At 39.9% G+C, this 17238-nt stretch overlaps 1 protein-coding gene across 1 annotated transcript in view; it reads left to right on the forward strand.

The window, feature by feature from the left end:
- LOC121074715 (vesicle-associated membrane protein 2-like) overlaps positions 1 to 17238 on the forward strand; it is a 48066-nt gene that overhangs the window by 14649 nt on the left and 16179 nt on the right. The window lies entirely within an intron of this gene.

Consider the following 17238-nt stretch of genomic DNA (forward strand, 5'->3'; position numbering starts at 1 on the left):
AACAATAAGTTACTGGTGCTTGTTAAATGCTAAGTTGCAGATACCAAGTATAGATCATGTTAATCAACTGCTGTACATCCGAGTCTTTGAGTACCGTCGTACTCTTCTGAAAGAGGTGTTAGAAAACAAATCCCAAATGACCCTTAAAATATGTCACCAAATTGGTTGCATGAGAATGGTTAATCAGTAATGTAGGCAAGTAGAATATCATTCATTTGACCATCCATTTTCTTTCAGCCTGAAGTTAAATGTTCTTCAATTGCTGTTTTACAGTATGAGTTTATTGTGTAGATAGAAGCCCGTTGGAACTGCTGCTTGCTGAAGAAGATTCGAAGTACTTTGAGTATTGAGCGCTGAATTGTTCCGTCACACTCCTGTGGGACGGTTTTTTGCAATGGGAATGTGTTTGGACTGTGTTTGGACTGCATATTATTATTCACTGACCATATATATAGGTTTTTCAGGCAAAAATATTTGGAATTTCATTCTGAAGTTAACACAAACATTTGTGTTGAATGCTTTTATTTGTACTTTCAAAAGACTCTGTGTTTTTTATATTCTTATTTCACTCAGGGCAGTTGAGTGACAGTGCAGAAGAAAAGAACAAGAACAGCAACATCCTTTGAGAGATGAGTGATTGCCTGCTCGTTCAGTTAAAAGGAAGTGTCTTCCTCTACTGGAGAGCCACTGACACCACTGAGGCGTAAGGTGTTTGAGTAACAGTAGCAAAAACAGAGGCTGAAAAAGAGGTGTCTAGATGCAAGGCTTCTAAACTGAGCAGACTTTGGCCTGCGTTCCCACGGAAATGCAGCTTATGTGATTCCATCTGCAATACTCTGCTAAACATGGTGGAGTGGCAAAGACCACACAGATATCGATTCCTAAATATTGCTGGGAAATTAGTGGATAGGTAGAGATGAGACACAAATTATTGTTGCCAGATGAGGGAAAGTTTTAAGGGAAGCCCAGGAGCTATTTGGTTACTGTAGCCAGCCATGGGCAGGGATAGTCTAGACCTCACCACACCACCAAAAGTTTTCTGCTGCCTGATTCTCCACAGTAGGGGAAGAGGTGGAGAAGAGCTGGTGGATGTGGCTGGAAATGGAAGCACTGCAAGTTGGCTAGTCTTGCAAGATGGCAAGGGAGGTAAGCTGGAGGTATTTTGGTGACAGGGAAGTGATGTAGCAATTTTGGATGTGAAGCCAGGCTTTATTGGTTCAGGTTTTCATGGAACAGTTCATAATATAGTCTGCAAAGGCTTTTTCTAATTAATGAAATCATAAACAGAAATAAATGGAGTAATTCTGAATATTGCTGGTGTTTTATTCAAGTAGAAGGGATAAGACTCAGTCATGGTACCAATAAAAAAACTCACCACAGAAAATGCAGAAATATACAAAGTCAAGAAGTATGACATTATACCGTTAGCATTTGCTCTACAAATAAGCCAGTGGATTGAGTATTTGTCCTGCTTTGATGCATTTTGTTTCCAAGCAAACCAACATACAAAGGATAAAAATAAAGTATGACATTACTAATACACTTTTTTTTGGCACCAGATACTGAAATCTATGCTTCATTCTGTGGTGTGTACTGCAGAAATTTCTAAGTGAATCCAATACATATCTTCAAAGTAGTAACTGACAAGTTAATAAAAGCAAGAATTAGCAGACTCAGACCTGCTTCTTCTTTCCTTTGTTCAACTCAGTGCATTCATACGAGGCTAGACATTCTGGAAATTGTCCATGTTTAATGGATATAGTTAGAATAATTTTAATACCTACTTTATTTGCTGCTTTTTTTTTTTTTTTAACTGAATCAAGCAAATACGTTTTTTACTCTTGGACATTGACAATTGCCTCCCATCACAGCAGAGGACATCTAAAACAGTGAGATGGAGCTATACCCTGATATTAGAAGCACCTTGGACATGGCCTGATACAATGTGGGGTTGTGGCAGTAATGTTTTACTATAATTACTTTCCTAAGATGACAGAGCACTGCAATTCCTGTCATTTTTTCAGTATGAGTTGAACCCAATGTATGTGATTCAGGCATATTCACTTGACAGAATGCTCTGAATTTACATGATTAGAAAGCTCTTCAGATTAAATGTAATTCATCAAGGCATTTTTCCTAAGTAAAGTACCTGTATCAAATTGGCCACTTTTTCTTTACAAAGGTGGGAGGAAAATAATCTTACTGAATTCACAAAAAATCTATGAACTGTCTGCACATGCCATCAGGTAGGTAGGTAAATAACGTTTCTAATTAGTTCCAGATGTAAAAACAGCATGTGCAAGATTGAAGGCTGAGTTGAAGTTCTTAGAAAAAGAAAAAAAAAAAAAACACTACAGAATAGTACTACAAACTTCTGAAATGATGGCTTTTTCAGAATATCAGACCCTCAAACCTATTGAATCTCATAAAATGTTAGTCAGAATCTTAATAAGAAAAATGCTTAGATGAAGTGTTAGCAAGTTCTTTACCATTGCAGTACCATTCAGGAATATTATAACATAGAATTATGCAGCAGGTTCTCTGGAACCTTGCCATAAATAATAGTTATGTGGTCTTAAGACATCAATAACCGCTCGCAAACTGTTCTCTTATGCTAGTTTCAAGCTCCTCATATTTCTGTTAATCCACATACACACAGATGGTGCATTACATATGATGACTGCCTACAGTTATGTGAATGCAACACAGTTGTTGCAACTAGTAAGAACTTGCATTTATTTTAAAAAGCTGTGTTACTACGCAATAACTCAGATGTTTTGATATTTTTGAGATCCTGATTCTGCAATAAATTTACGGAACAGACTTTGATACAGCTTTAACCAGATAAGATCACAGCAGAATGGAAGACTGCAGTCAAGACCAGACAAGAGCTACCTTGGTAAAAGAAGTCAGATCTTTTTTTTTTTCATCACTTTTCCCTCCCTTTGTGAGCACAAAGTAAAAATTAAACTTGCTTTAACCACACTTGGTTGGATGAGTGTTGTTGAGATTATGTTAATTACTGGTTCATTATTGGAAACTGTATCCTGGTCTTCTGACTCATAAAAGACTTCAGAGTCTCTGTTAATGTTTAGCAACTTTACATATGAGCAAAATAGAAAAAAAAAACAGCAATACCATTGAAGATGAGATTATTATCAAATAACTTTTTTCTATAAATTATTTTTTTTTGTAAGTTACAGATTGATTTAGATTACTTGGATGTAGCAGTGTGGTGAGTAGCATAAGCCCAAGGCTTGTACTTTATTCTAAACTTGAATTAGCAGTTACTGATAAAAATCTAATTAATTCAAATAGAGGTTGTTTTGTGTGTGTGTGTGTGTTTTTTAAATGAACTTTGACTTCTTGTGTACTGTAGCTTTATTTCACATGGTTTACTTTTTTAAGCAATCACAAGTTTGTTTGAATCACAGCAAGGATTGGTTTGCTGATGTTCATGGGTTTATTATTTGGAATCTAGCCTTCCCTTAAAAATTTGAATTGATAACCCACTAATCTTAAGCCATTATGTTTTTATTTGTTAGGTTGGAGAATAATATCTAACATTTTATCCCTGTTCAAATATTTGCAAGCTTTGGTGGTCACTTCTTTTTGAGGTTTTATTTGAGATGTATACATACATACGCAAGTGTCCTGGTTTCAGTTAGGACAGAGTTAATTACAATTACCTCAGTCTCTCTCAAATAACCAGCATAACAAAGTCCTGCACCAGTAACTTTTATGATTTTGAAATGAATCAGTACTTCACAGCTTATTATTTCTTTGACTTCTCAATTTGGAAATGCCTATGAGAAGTTTGAGCATCTTAAATAATTTTTTTCATGACATTTTTTTTGAAAAATCATTCGCAAGTAATTTTTCTGAGAATTATTATTCACTGGATTACTGACAAGCTGTTAGTTGTTTTTACTTGAAATCTCATGGAAAAACTGAAATGTGGTCTGTTCATTTAGGCTGGATTAATTCTGTAATTGTCTCTTCAGTTTAAACACTACGGAATCAGGTTTCAAAATCTGTTTCCCCAATAATGTAATTTTTTTTTATCTTTCTGATAATATTGGTCTCAGTTAACTCACGTAAATATTCTCAGACAGCAGGCAGTGCACATTTTCATGTTTTCGTGTGTGTGTGTGTATATATATTTAGGAAGTTGGCCAATTCTAATTAAGACTATGAAACTGAATCAACTCAATTTTAAAGAAAACAGGCAATGAGGGAATCCAGCTTTGATTTGAACAGGTCCCTCTACAGGTTAAAATGTTAAAATACACTCTGCAAAAATCTCTTAGATGCTTCTCACAGAATCAGTGTGGTTTTTACAAAAGTCAGCACCTGAGAATTCTGAGTGGGCAATAATACAGATATTAAAAGAAAGGAAGTGTTGAGCTTGGGAACTATAGAAGTTGAAAGTGCTTATAGGATTACCACAGTGCCATGGCTTGGCCACCACAAGTTAGTCTTTTTGGATAAATAAATTTCAAATTTTATTGTAGGAATAGGCATGTTCTAAGAGATATACTTCTCAGAGAGACGACAACATGAAAGACTGCACTGTCCTGCTGTTCTGAATGTCTTGCTCCTTTAAAACTTTAAATCAGTATCTTGGAAGCAAAAAAAGTCCTTTACTCTTGCTTGGCCACCATGTGAAGTGGCCCTGCATCTGCCATGAGCCAGGTATCCTCATGTGGCACACTGGCGATGCCTCAATGCTAGTGCTGTGCAAAATGACATCTCATTTCAAAGGCACAAGTCCTGTGTCATTTTCAGATTAGCAATGACCCAATATCCCAGAGTCTAACAACTTCGAGGAAGTGGAAAGGACAGCTGTGGGCTGCAGATTTCTAAAGGCAAATAAGGGGAGGCTTTTATGCAGAAATCCCACAGGCCAACACTGAATTTTATAGCAACTGACTGATATATGCATGCACATCTTTCATATGCACAACTCTTTCTGTTCTTCATATTTTAATCCCTCAGTTGATTCATGATGGAGGGGCCTATGCTACAGAAATGCTTTGGCCAGTCCTCGCTTAGGGGCTCTAACATTGCAAAGCATCCTTGCAAAGACTGATAGCTCTGTCTGGTGCTGTAGGCTTTGCTTGAGTTAGAAATGCTAAATGAACCATCAAAACACCTGATATGAAGTCTTTCAGAAAACAAAAACCAAACAATCAAAAAGAGAGAAGGCTGAGGCAGACAAACCTGTTTCAGATCTGAAGTAGAAGTCAGTCCTGCCTGGAGATAAGGGAATGGCCAAGATGATCTCCTGAGGCCTTTTCCAAATAAATTTCCTATTTTTCATTATTCTGTTAGGAGAACATAAAAAGAAAAAAAAAAAGTAAAACATCAGTCAAAAGGATGTCTCCTACCAGAAACACTCCCAGCACTGTGAAAATTAGTCGATTACATTGGTAACTGACTAACCTTGTGTGGCTATGTCTCACTTCCCTTTTTCTTAGTTCCTGTCCTGGTTTCAGTTAGGACAGAGTTAATTTTCCTCCTAGTAGCTGGTAGGGTGCTATGTTTTGGATTAGGTGAAAAGTCCTTGGCTTGGTGTAAGCACTGCTCTGCAACAATTAAAACATCAGCATGTTATCAGCGCTCTTCTCATCCTAATCCAAAAGGATTAGATCACTGATCTCCATCGTGCATGCAGCCACATGAGAGTGACTCGCTTTCTGCAAGCCTCCTGTTGCTTAGTAGCTGTTTGTAACGTGGAAGAGAGTTGGGAAAGTAGTTGTGAGGTAAGAGGAAGAGGGTTGGGAGGCAGAGTGTTCCTGGCTGCCTACAAAGTATTTGTGAATGAGAGGTGTTATTTGATCTAACTGCGTGAGGAATTTTGTCTCCTCCCAGATACAAGGTGCATGAATTTGCAGGCTCTGCTTCTCTCTGTTCCCTGCAGCGTCCAGGAAAGTTAGTTATGCTTGTGCACCTTGATCGTATGCGTTTATTTACCACTGTGGTACCACTTTGTCTTTTAATAGCATCTCTTTGTTACCTAGGGAACGGGTTACAGCCCTGTGCGTTCTTTCCCCTGGTGCTTCATGTTTACGTCTGCCATGCACAAGGCTCCCAGTATCGTCTGAAGTACTGCACGTCTGAAACCTGTTGTGCCAGGCCTGCGTTACAGTGCTGACACCAGCATGAGGAAAATAGAAAAGATGCAGGATCCAAGAGAATAAAAAAAAAAAAAGTAATAAAAAAGTAATAGCTCTATCAGTGCATTGAATCTCGCTGTAAGTTGGTGAATTTGTAGTGGACAGGTGACATTAATTCCAATACTTAGTTGGGATAGCTGTAGAAAGTTAACTTTTTTAACAGAAAGAAATTCCACAAATAACATTTGCTTCTAAGCTAAAGCCTGGTCTGTGTCCCAGTCACGATTGCAGAAGGGTAATAATTTGCCTTTCGAGAGATGTAACACAGATGGAAAGATTGAGAGAGCCCCAGTGCTTCAGTGATGCAATTTTTTTTCTTTGTTTATAAAAACAGAACTTCAAGTCTAATTGGAAATGGATTGCTTTGTCCTAAATAAGATTTTTACCAGTTTCTTCTCACTTGAGTAACATGGGCAGTTCAAATTTTGAGTAAGTCCTTGACTTCTAAAGTATCACATATTTATATCTGAAGCATTTCTCCTCAATCCTAATGACCCTGTAGTTTTCAAAAGGAGGAGTTAAGAAAAAGTGGTTACTTGTGAAATATTATAAAAATGATTAACTTCCAAGTCTCAGATGAATGCTAAGCAGAACAGTAGTAGTCGTACAGCAAAAATGGAAGAGTTACTATTTATTTAAGAATCCCAAAGGTTGCTTATGATGCAAGTCACAACAGATTTTCAGCAAAGTGTCTATGCGTTGAAACAAATAGCAAAGGCAGTCTCTTGAGTGTAACAAGACTAAAAGATAGGACCAAGATAAACTGGTCTTTACTGAATTAGTAGAAGCTTATGGATTTATTTGGAAAAAAAAAAGGGGGGGGGGTTAAAATTGAACCTCAGTTTGTGGGCTGTAGCTCTTCGAGAATAAACAGCTGTGCACAAATTTGATACCTCAGCTAATGTAGAAAATCAGATGCCACGTGTCAGCCTCAGCTCTGATCCACAGAGTACTCCTGTAAGCTTCTGCAATCACACTAAAGGATCTGGAAATACGTGATTTAAACATGTGTCTTTGTGGAAAGCAAAGATTGTCAATAAAAAATATCAGAGAGTTTTTGAGAGAAAGAGGAAGAAGTAAGAAAAAGATAGGAGAGTGGTCTAAGGGGAAACTACAAGGCTGTCATCCCATCAGGATGGGAGCCTGAAGAATTTGGGAGTGATGGCTGCATTGATACAGACAAATCTTATTTTACATGCCTGAAATGCTCAAAACGTGTTTCAATATGCAGAGTATAATTTTCTGTTAGGCAGTATTTCACATTAGTGGTTCCATTGTATTCAAAATGTTCTGTGGTGTTGTTTGTTTTTTGGTTGGTTGTTTTTTTTTTTTCATTTTTGATTCAGTGAGAGTTTGAAATCATAAAATCATAGAATCATTTAGGTTGGAAAAGATCTCTAAGATCATCTAGTCCAACCTTTTGAGAATGAGAAGTTTCCATTTATTAATATAACATACTTGACTGGTTAAAGGGAGGCTAGTTTCAGTAATTGATGGATGTTGAAACTGGGGAGAAAAAACATCCCATATGAGTCCTAATGCAATGGGAAGGTGGAGCACCTGTGATTAGGACATGGTCACTTGCAGGTGGTAGATATGTTTCATGACAGCTCTCCAAGACCTGAATGTGATGTTCTGTGAGAAGTAAGGATGAAAGCTGAGCTTTCTATGCAGGTACTTTTGCTATTCTCTCTTAACTCTTGCACACCGTGTGTCTGCTGTTTAGGTAACAAGTAGGTGGGATAAAATGTTCTGTGCAGTAGTCTTGGCCAAGTAGTTAGAGAAGATTTAAGCTTAATAAGCCTCCTAGTAATAGAGCATTAATATAAGTAAGTAAGGCCGGTAATTACCCTATGAAGTTAACTTGTGATGAAACTGCTGCTGTATAGAGGTGTATGTAGCAAGACTACAAAAACATTTCACTGCTGATGGAAGTGTGACTGTATCTTTCAGCTGTTTTATGGTTGGTAGGGCTTTTTTAATTAAAAAACAACAACAAAAAGGTAATAGTTAATTTCTTTGTAAAACATAATTAGAATGCAATGAAGAAATTTACAAGCAACTAGAAAGCCCCAAAGCATCCTACGTTTTAATTTGGGTCTCTCAAAAGAGAGGAATAAGAAGTATTTTCCATCCAAAAAATATTACTTAAAAGCAGGGAAAGTGTGTCACTCGTACCATTTCTTTCTCCTCTGTATTAGAGTTAACTTATAATTGACTGCAACTAGCACAAATTACAGCAGTTTCTTCTGCATCAGTACATGAGTCAGTGAGTAGGGGGTGACTGAGTCAAACTCAGCCCAGATTCTCCCCTCCCACTCCCGGCCCAGCTGCTGCCTGTTTACTCCTTTGGGTTTAGCCCGTGATCCTGATAGCCTACACAGAAAGGCAGAAATAGGGGATGCTTCTACTCCTGAGAACACAGGTGAAGTCTAACCGTGCTGTACCATGTCAGCATGAACTTCAAGTTCATCAGCTTTCTGTTCAGAAATAGGGCTTGGGAATTTGCTTAACGCTGACCGTTTCCACTGAACTGTGTCCTTAGTGACTGTTCCAGAGGCTCTAGGTAGAGCTTTGTAAGTCTGGATTGTCCAGCAGTCCAGGATGTTTAATGTCATTGGCTTGTTCAGATGTACTCTGGCTTTAGAATCCTGAATTTCCAAAGCATTTCTTTAGTGAGGTATTTGGTATTTATATATTGCCCCTATAGTTTCCAAGGGAAACAGTGTTTCTTTTTTTTTCTTCTGATACGGAGGGTAAAACCACCAGCAATTATACTTTCGGTGTATTTATCACTTTATTCTTGAGTTGTTTCAGCCATAGCCCAGTAAGACACGAAGTGAAGCATTGTTCTGTTAGGTTTCATCCTTCCCACAGCCTAGTATGCTTTGGGGATTTTCTTCTTTAATCCAGTGTTGTTTCAGTTTGCAACTTGTTTTTCTCTTTCCCTACAATCAGATCAGTAACCTAGCATGAGGAAAATAAAGGCTTTGTGTTATCCAGGATTTGATTTCTCTCTTGAAGCTTTTCTTTGTGTGTATGGTGGTGTTTTTTTTTTTGTGTGTATGTGTGTGTTTGTTTTGTCCTCTTTTTGAGGGTGGTGTCTGTTTTTTAATGCCCAGTAAAAGCACTCTTCTATTTATAAGCTAAAATTCCTAGGGAGAAAAATGCAACTCTTCCTGTGATGGTCGGTCTTAGTTTTCTTTTTCCATTATTATGTATTAAGTAACATCACTGTGCAAGACAGAGCTGTCAGGGACAGAGCAGAAGACTCCATCGGCTCAAAGGGGACAGATTAAGAACCAAACACAAAGTGCTGACGGAGCATAAGGAACATTAACTATAATCTGGTACTTTTATAGCAGCACGTTCATTTATGTACACGTTATGAGCAAACAATGAGAGTTAACCTTTTTCTAAAGAAAAAAATAAGTGGCTAAAGGTGCTGTTCTGTCTAGGGAAATTAACCTCAAAAGGAGATTGTTTATTTTGAAGTTGTTCAGCTATTTCAGTACTCTCTATTTAAGTATATAGATTTACAGCCCTTGTAGCTGTGAAAAAATATACCTAATGTGATCAGAGATTACCCAGATCTGTAACTAGCCTGATGCAGAGGTTTGCTAGGGGCAAAGCCCCCGCTGATCTGGGCAGGGCAGCAGTGAGGCCGTGCTGGCAGGAGGTGAGCGGGCTCCCTTCTGCAGCGGGGTGCACCGGAGCTGCCCCACAAGCTGATCAGCTACCTTGGGTGCTCTGTAATATGTGTGAGGTTGTGGGGAGCCTTCGTCGCTGCCACTGCTTTTGGAGAGGCAAATGCTAAGGTATAAAAACATAGCTAACAGTGGGGCTTAAAAAACCCGTATCACAGCGTGATTAGAGCCAGGGTCAACACAGTTCCTAACTGCGGATTAAGTGGTACACTGAGTGCTCTTTTAAGTGGATCAGATGGGCTACAGGTTATAACAGTGAGTGTAGCTGGCTGTCTGCTTCGTTAGTTCCAAATATTTTTGTTGAAACCTTCTTTTGTCCAGTTAAGGGTGAAGAAGAGAGTGGTGAGCTGGGATCTAAAGACATGATAGAATTAGTCTGTGTGCAGATACTTTTGGGGTAGGTGATCACTTAACGCTAACATACATTTGACAGTTGGCATCTGAGTGTTGTTCCGAATTTCAATTCGTGAACCTACAATGTGTCCAACACCACCCTGAGTCACCTCACCCTTAATCATCCTTCAAGCAAATCCATCAGACTACTCTGCGAAGCGTGGTCAGTGGTGAACACATGAATCAATATCCCCACACTGTGTTGACTTTATCTTAAGCCACAGCCTTTGCAAAAGATGACAGCAAGGGAAAGAAGAATCTTAAAAAAATCTGGAGCGTTGATATTTCAGAAGAGGAATCCTGCCTTGCGTTGCTTTTCTGACTAACAGAAACCCCGCCTGAGTCACCACAACTGGCTGTTGTGAAGACTGTGATTTAGGGAAATTATGGAAATAATGCAACTCTTTCTGGCAAGTTCTTTGTCACAAAAATCATTCAGCTGAACTAATTGGCTTAATTTAGGATTCAGGTGCTTTGGGCCTTGTAAGTAATACTTATTTGGCTTGAATAGAAGATACTGGAGAAGGTAAATCAGTCAGTCATTACTAGCAGAACAAGTGATGATCAAATTAAAGATGATGTCTTAGGTTCCTCTATTTTTCCTCTGTGTGCATATTTAGCACACCAGATGGTCAATACAGTCATAATAAACTGGTGGGAATATTTAATTAAATGTGTTCCCAGGACATTAAACGTAGGGCATTATTCTTTGGCTGATGAGCAGAGTAAATATTTTGTAATAACGGAGAGGCCTTGTAGAATATTGCTGACAGTGTATGAAAATCACATTTGGGAACAGAAGCGTGTTCAAAGCAGAACTTTCTTCACAAAATTAAGACATCTCAAAATGCTAATTCCTTTTATATGTGACTTTTTTTTCCTACGACCAATTCACTATTACTCATTACTACCCAATTATTACAAATAGAATGAGAAATCATTTTAAAATTGATAGTCAGAGAATGCAATGAGTCTAAATTAAAGTCTGTAGCCATTTAATTGGCAATACTCACATTTTTACTGAATACTGAAGGTCTCAGATGGAACACTGAAAAGCAGAACGAAGAACATCATCTCTATTAAAACTGTGAGTGTTCCCTGGTAGTGAAGGAAGTCTGATTGGTCTTGTTGGGAGTTAATTCTGCTCCCTCTGTGAAACCTCGTAGGACTGAAAACACCTTTCTTTCCATCCCCAGCTATGCAACTGTCCATTAGCCCAGCAGTGACACTCCCCTGTTAACAGTATAATTATCTTTTCACTCTAACCAGCTTTATAATATCATGACCTTCTTTACTCCCATAGAGCAGCTTTGTTTGCCTGTGAAAGTGAGATTAGTAGAATGAAAGCAAAGATAAAATTAGCTTGGAGCAGGGAATAGTAACTTGAGAGGGGAAGATCAACTAGAAATCTGAAATACCTACAGTTAGTGCGCAACAGAACTGAAAGCAGTCCCTTATTGAGAGTGCACCTATCTCAGAACTAAGTAGGTCGTGTTCTCTAACCAGGGTTTACTTTTGAAGAGTCCTTTCACCTTACAGGCAGAGAACATGATTATCGACTTGTAAGATGGCTGGAAACCTAATTCCAAAGGACACTTATTTTTCAGTTGTTGTTGGAAGTGTCCTTTATCTGGACGTCTCCTGACATTAGTGTGTGGTTTTGAAAGAGTTACAGGACCTGCCATCTGACACTATCACATTTTGCTATGGGAAAAGCAAAAATTTTGGCAGGAGGTGTTGGGATAGATAGCACTTGGTTTCTAGACACACACGATCCCAAACAGGAACATGAGAGCCCATCCACAACTATGCTAGCCCTGTATCGTTGTTAAGTTTGTACAGTTAGGCACACAATGCTGGAAGGCCCAAAATTTCAAGGAGTTTAGATATTAAAGGTGCCAATTTCTTTGAGAGATGGCATGTAAGGAGGTTAGCACAGAATTTTACTCTGCCCTCTTTGGTTAGGCTATTTTTTGGGGGGACTGTGTCAAATTGCACTTAGCTAAACTGATTGAAAATCATTTGTGCTGGTGTTGGCCAAACTGACCTGCTGCAGAAATAAGGTCCCATTTGGAAGAATACAATTATCAGTACACTGGGAACCAGCAAATCCCTCCAGAAAGCAGAAGACTGTTAAGTATTGTCAGTAAAAGTTCTCCCTTGCAAATCAGCAGTAGAAAAATTGTTTACTGCAAAAAAAATAAATTGTATTGCTGCACTGTTGCATTGTTCAAAGAATTTGAACAATGTTGCAAGAACAATCCCCCAGTGCTGCAGAGCTCCTTTATTTCCTTATAAATCCTCCCTGTCTCAAAGCTTTCAGATGTGTCTAAATTCACAGATGAACGCTCTCTGTACCAGGGACAATTGTGAGCCCTTTTTCTTTTTTTCTCCAGTTACTGTTAAGTCCTGGATCTTCACTGACATGTTTAGTCACTAAAATAGCGTATGAATTTGCACTTGTAGCTGATTTTAATTGTTGGTTTAGAGTTAAGTCTCAACAGTACGATGCTATGGAAGTGTTCTGATTTTTTTATTATTAATATTTTACTATTAAATACGGCTTGCTTGTTTTTTAGTGCCTTTGCAACCACAGACTGTCAAACCTCACTTAAGCGGTCATGCCTAGATGGATAGATTGATTTTGAAAGGGTCCAAATGCAAGAACAGAGTCTTAAATGTACCAAAGTTTGGCTAGTTACAGTGGCAAATATTTTCTACAGAGATACACTACCTGGGCAGTTAAAAAATAAAGACGAAAAGAGACAGCGCAAATTTCTGTTTTATTAGAACAACAGGGAGAGGGTTTGAGGAAAGAGAAATCAGACTGGGATTCATAGAAAATTGCCTCCTTGCTTTCACTTTTTATAGGGCTCATTAGTCAAACCTGCTGCTGCACAGATTCCCTGCCCCCTCCCCTGAGCCCTGCCAGCTGATACCAGCTACAGCTGTCTGATATCATTTGCTTTCCTCTTGCTGTAACCTTTAACTATGCGTGTCTTTCAGTCTTTAAGTCTGAGAGGTTGAAAATGATTCCTGCTCTTAGAAATACGTTTGTGAGCTTTGGTTTGGAGCCAGTGGCTGAAGAAGAGGGCAGCAGGAGGATGGCAAGGGTGAGGCCTAGGCTGCTAGGACTTCCTGGGACGCAGCATTTCACCTATCTCCCTGTACCTCAGTTTCCCAGATGTGTGCAGGAATAATAGCTTTTCCTTAGCTTATTGCAATGCTGTTAGGATAAAGACTTTGACGGGACTAGGTCCCACAGCTGAGATTTTAAAACCAAGAACAAGTTGCTGAAGACAGCTGTCAAGGTCCTAACGTGAACTATACCAAAGCATCTCTCATGCAGCCATGCTGATGGCTTGGCATCCTCCTGGTATTTGCATTGTGCATCTCCCTTCCTTAGTCTGACCAACAAAATTCTCCTACATAGCTCACACAGATGAACCAAGACGTAGTATGTGTCAGGCAAATATTCCCAGACGTTAGATACATGGTCATCCCTAATGGTCTTTCAACTGGTGCTGAAATGGAAAACAGTAATGCTAGATACCCCCAATTCTCTCTTAATTAGAGCTGCAGCTCCCTTTACCTGTTAGAGCTAAGTAGTAAACCGCTTCCAAAATACGCAGGTGAGATATCTGCTAGCCATGATTTTGACCTAACAGCTTCAGGCCCAGCAAGTAACCAAAAGAACTGGGAAGCCTGAGTCAGCCGAGACCATTTTACTGAATCACTAGGACAGTTCCCAAATGTTTCTTCCTAGGTGGCTGTGTACATACACAGATCCAGCACCTGCTTTCAATCAGTGAGATTGCTCATGTGCTAACTGGCATGCTGGGGAGCAAGGACACAACTGAGGTTACGTAAAGAATGACCTAACTGCTCCAAGTGTGCAGGGCTGTCCTCAGGTGTGCTCAGCCTGCCCATGGTATTACTTCTTTGTCACTTGTCACTCTCCTAGAGTGTAATACAGTGCTCTGCAACAGTACTTGTTATTTAAGAAGATTTGCTAGGGATTTATACCCCTTTTTCACCAGCAATAATAGAGCATTATTTCTTGCAAAATTAATTTGACCTGTTCCTGACAGTGAGATTCTCAGCATCAGTGATAACTGTATTTACTCCCTCCTAAAAAATTAGTACACAAGTCTGAAGGCTAAGGGCCCAGTGACAGGGCTTTTATATGGATTTTGCATTCTTTTATAGCTCCTAAAAAACAGGCCAGGCCACGAGAAGTAGGACTTTGAAGTACAAGAAGCATCACTACTTTAAAAGAAAGCCTAACATAGCATTAATGTTTTGCATAAATTCCTTTGACTAATGCTTCTGAGAAATTATAAGTTGATGTGACACAGTACAGAGGCAATAATAGAACAATGTAAATGTAGGTTGGACTTTCATTCTACCATTTTTGCACCAGAATATCCCAGAGAACATTGTTGCTTTCCAGTGACTTAAGCCTTCGCTTCCCTCTTTATTAGAAAATGTAGGTTCATAGACAAACTTAACAAATGCCTTGTGGAACTGGGGCCTTAGTAGCTCACAGAAGTACCATCTGCTGCTGCTGCCGCCCTGCTGGGATCCTTTCTGCAGAGCTCAAACACTGACAGGGCTGACCCAGAAGCATGGAGACCCTCAGTCCTGCTCCGAAGTGCCCTGGGAGGCTGGGAGAAGGAGGTGATGCAGGTACTTTTGTCCCTGTTTCACCTCTTGGATGTTATGTGCTGCTTAATTATGTGAGAGGGCTTATGCCTTGTTAAATTGCAAGACCTGCTGGTGGCATTAGCTGCCTTCCTACAGCATGTCTGGGAACCCGTGCTGCCCTCTGTGTGCATGCTGGATGCTGTGCCTCTGCTGGCAAGTGCTCCTCTGCTTGCTCACTGCTCTGACCCCCAAAGCTACAAGTCAGGCAGGCGCTGGTGTTGTGTAAAGAGAGCACGACTCCAGAGACAAAAGGCTGGGGAAGGGTAGATCTGCTCTGCAGGCAGCATCCAGCTCTGGCTGCTCTTGTATTAGATTTTACATAATTGATTAAGATGTGGTTGTTAATTACAAGCTTGCTGTACCTTAGCATAAAGATTGTCATCTCTCTCTGGTAGTTACAGCAGCTACATGTAGCCGGATGGTAAAGGCAGCTGTAAAAGCAACCATTGCTGTTACCATTCCTTGCTTGTACAGGGAGCAGAGCAACCCCAGGAAAAATAGTTTAAACTAAATTAGACGGCAGCAAGGAGCTTGAAGAGAACAAACTTGGAAGTGTCTACTTTATGCCAAATCATTTTAAGGACAGCCAGGGAAACACACAAACACACACAAAAAAAGATGACAATTACTGGGCAGAAAAGGTATATGGCAGAGCACTGAACTTCTTAGTGATCACAGATTTGACCAAGAACACCGCTGCACTTATGAGCTATGCTTATTAGTGAAAACATGTGGCTTCTAACACTTCTTCTCATGCATTTCACTCCTGTAGTCTGCGGGATGCTAGCAGTACATAACAGAAGTCCTCTCTTGTGCTAACATTTGTAGTAGTGAGAAATATGACACAATGCTTCCCCAGAAAAACATCTGCTTATGTTGACTGGGGAAAAGCCTGTCTACTTCTTTGACAGCAAAGAAATTTCACAATTTCAGTTTTAGATCAGTTGTTCTGATCTGAACAGTTCTAGGAATTCCTTTTGAAGTTACTAATGCTCCAGGTGTGATCTTGTTTGGCATTATTTGGTCTCGTATATGTTATGGCCAGATTTTGATCCTTTGTGATGACAGTGTAAACTCAGAGTAAATTCTGCTGGGATCCTGGCCCACGGTCCTTCAGTGGTGTAATTCTGTTGCAGGTGGCAACAGCATCTGGTCTTTTATGTTTTTAATAGGGGCTGTGAGGTCCTCAAGGCATAAGCAATTTCTGTACAGCTCAAATTCTTTTCTTTCAACTACAGCTTGACAATGCCATTCTCACCTGCAGTTTAAAAAAGAAGTGTGAGATGCAGCAGTGCTCCAGGTCTGCCAACAGCAGCATCATCACTGGGAGTCTGTGTGAAAGTCACAGTTATCTGTAGGGGTCTCACCCCACAGGCAGTGCTGTCAAACTGAATTTTGCAGCTTTAGGTACCTCTAGGGAACAAACTTTAGATGCCTCTAGGCACTTTGACAGTGTCTTAATGGGGCCATAATTCCAGCAGCATTAATCAGACCCCAGGGTGTAAAAGAGAATGATTCACAGAGAAACACTGTGTTCTCTCAGTCTGTCAATGTGGGAAGGCATTGGTAATGCAGGAGTGGGATTTGTGATATTTTTCAGTTCACATGCTTAAGGGATTTCCTCTGCAGCTCCAGGAAGGGTTTTATTTCCCTGCAGGAAGAAGTGGCAGGGGTCCCTTGAAAGGAAAGGTAAGGTTTCACACATCGAAAGTGTGGGTGTGAAGAAGGACTGGCTGAGGCTGACGGACCCTGTTCAGGCTGGCAGGATGACGTGCCTGCACAAGCTCACGCACTGGCATAGACCTGATCTGTTGCATTTCAAGGGGCTTTCACTGTCTTCTGTTATTTTAAAGCAAGCTTGGGGGAAACCGATGTTGATGCTTAAGAGTGGAGCTGATGCTTAGATCAGGGCTCTGTTCAAAGCATTGCTGCAAATGTTCATCTGGGGTCCATGGCAGGTGTACAAGCCTGGCCAGCTGCTCAGGGGGGGCATTTGGTGACCACCAGTGGGGTATTTAAACATTGCTGAGTGCCCAAGATGACTAACCCCATGCAGTGCGATTCTTGCCCCCACTTCCTCCTCCATTTCTCTCTCTTCTCCTTTGTTTATCTTTACTTGGTTAGGTTCCAGCTCGACATCAAGGAGCAGGGGAGCACATCTTTCAGCATACTGAGGAAGAAGACAGGCTCGCAGCCCTAACTCCTATAATGTCGCCACAAAATACCTGGACAAACGTCTGTTTTCTTAGTGG

This window comes from Cygnus olor, chromosome 9, assembly GCF_009769625.2.
Source record: "Cygnus olor isolate bCygOlo1 chromosome 9, bCygOlo1.pri.v2, whole genome shotgun sequence".
Taxonomy (NCBI): domain Eukaryota; kingdom Metazoa; phylum Chordata; class Aves; order Anseriformes; family Anatidae; genus Cygnus; species Cygnus olor.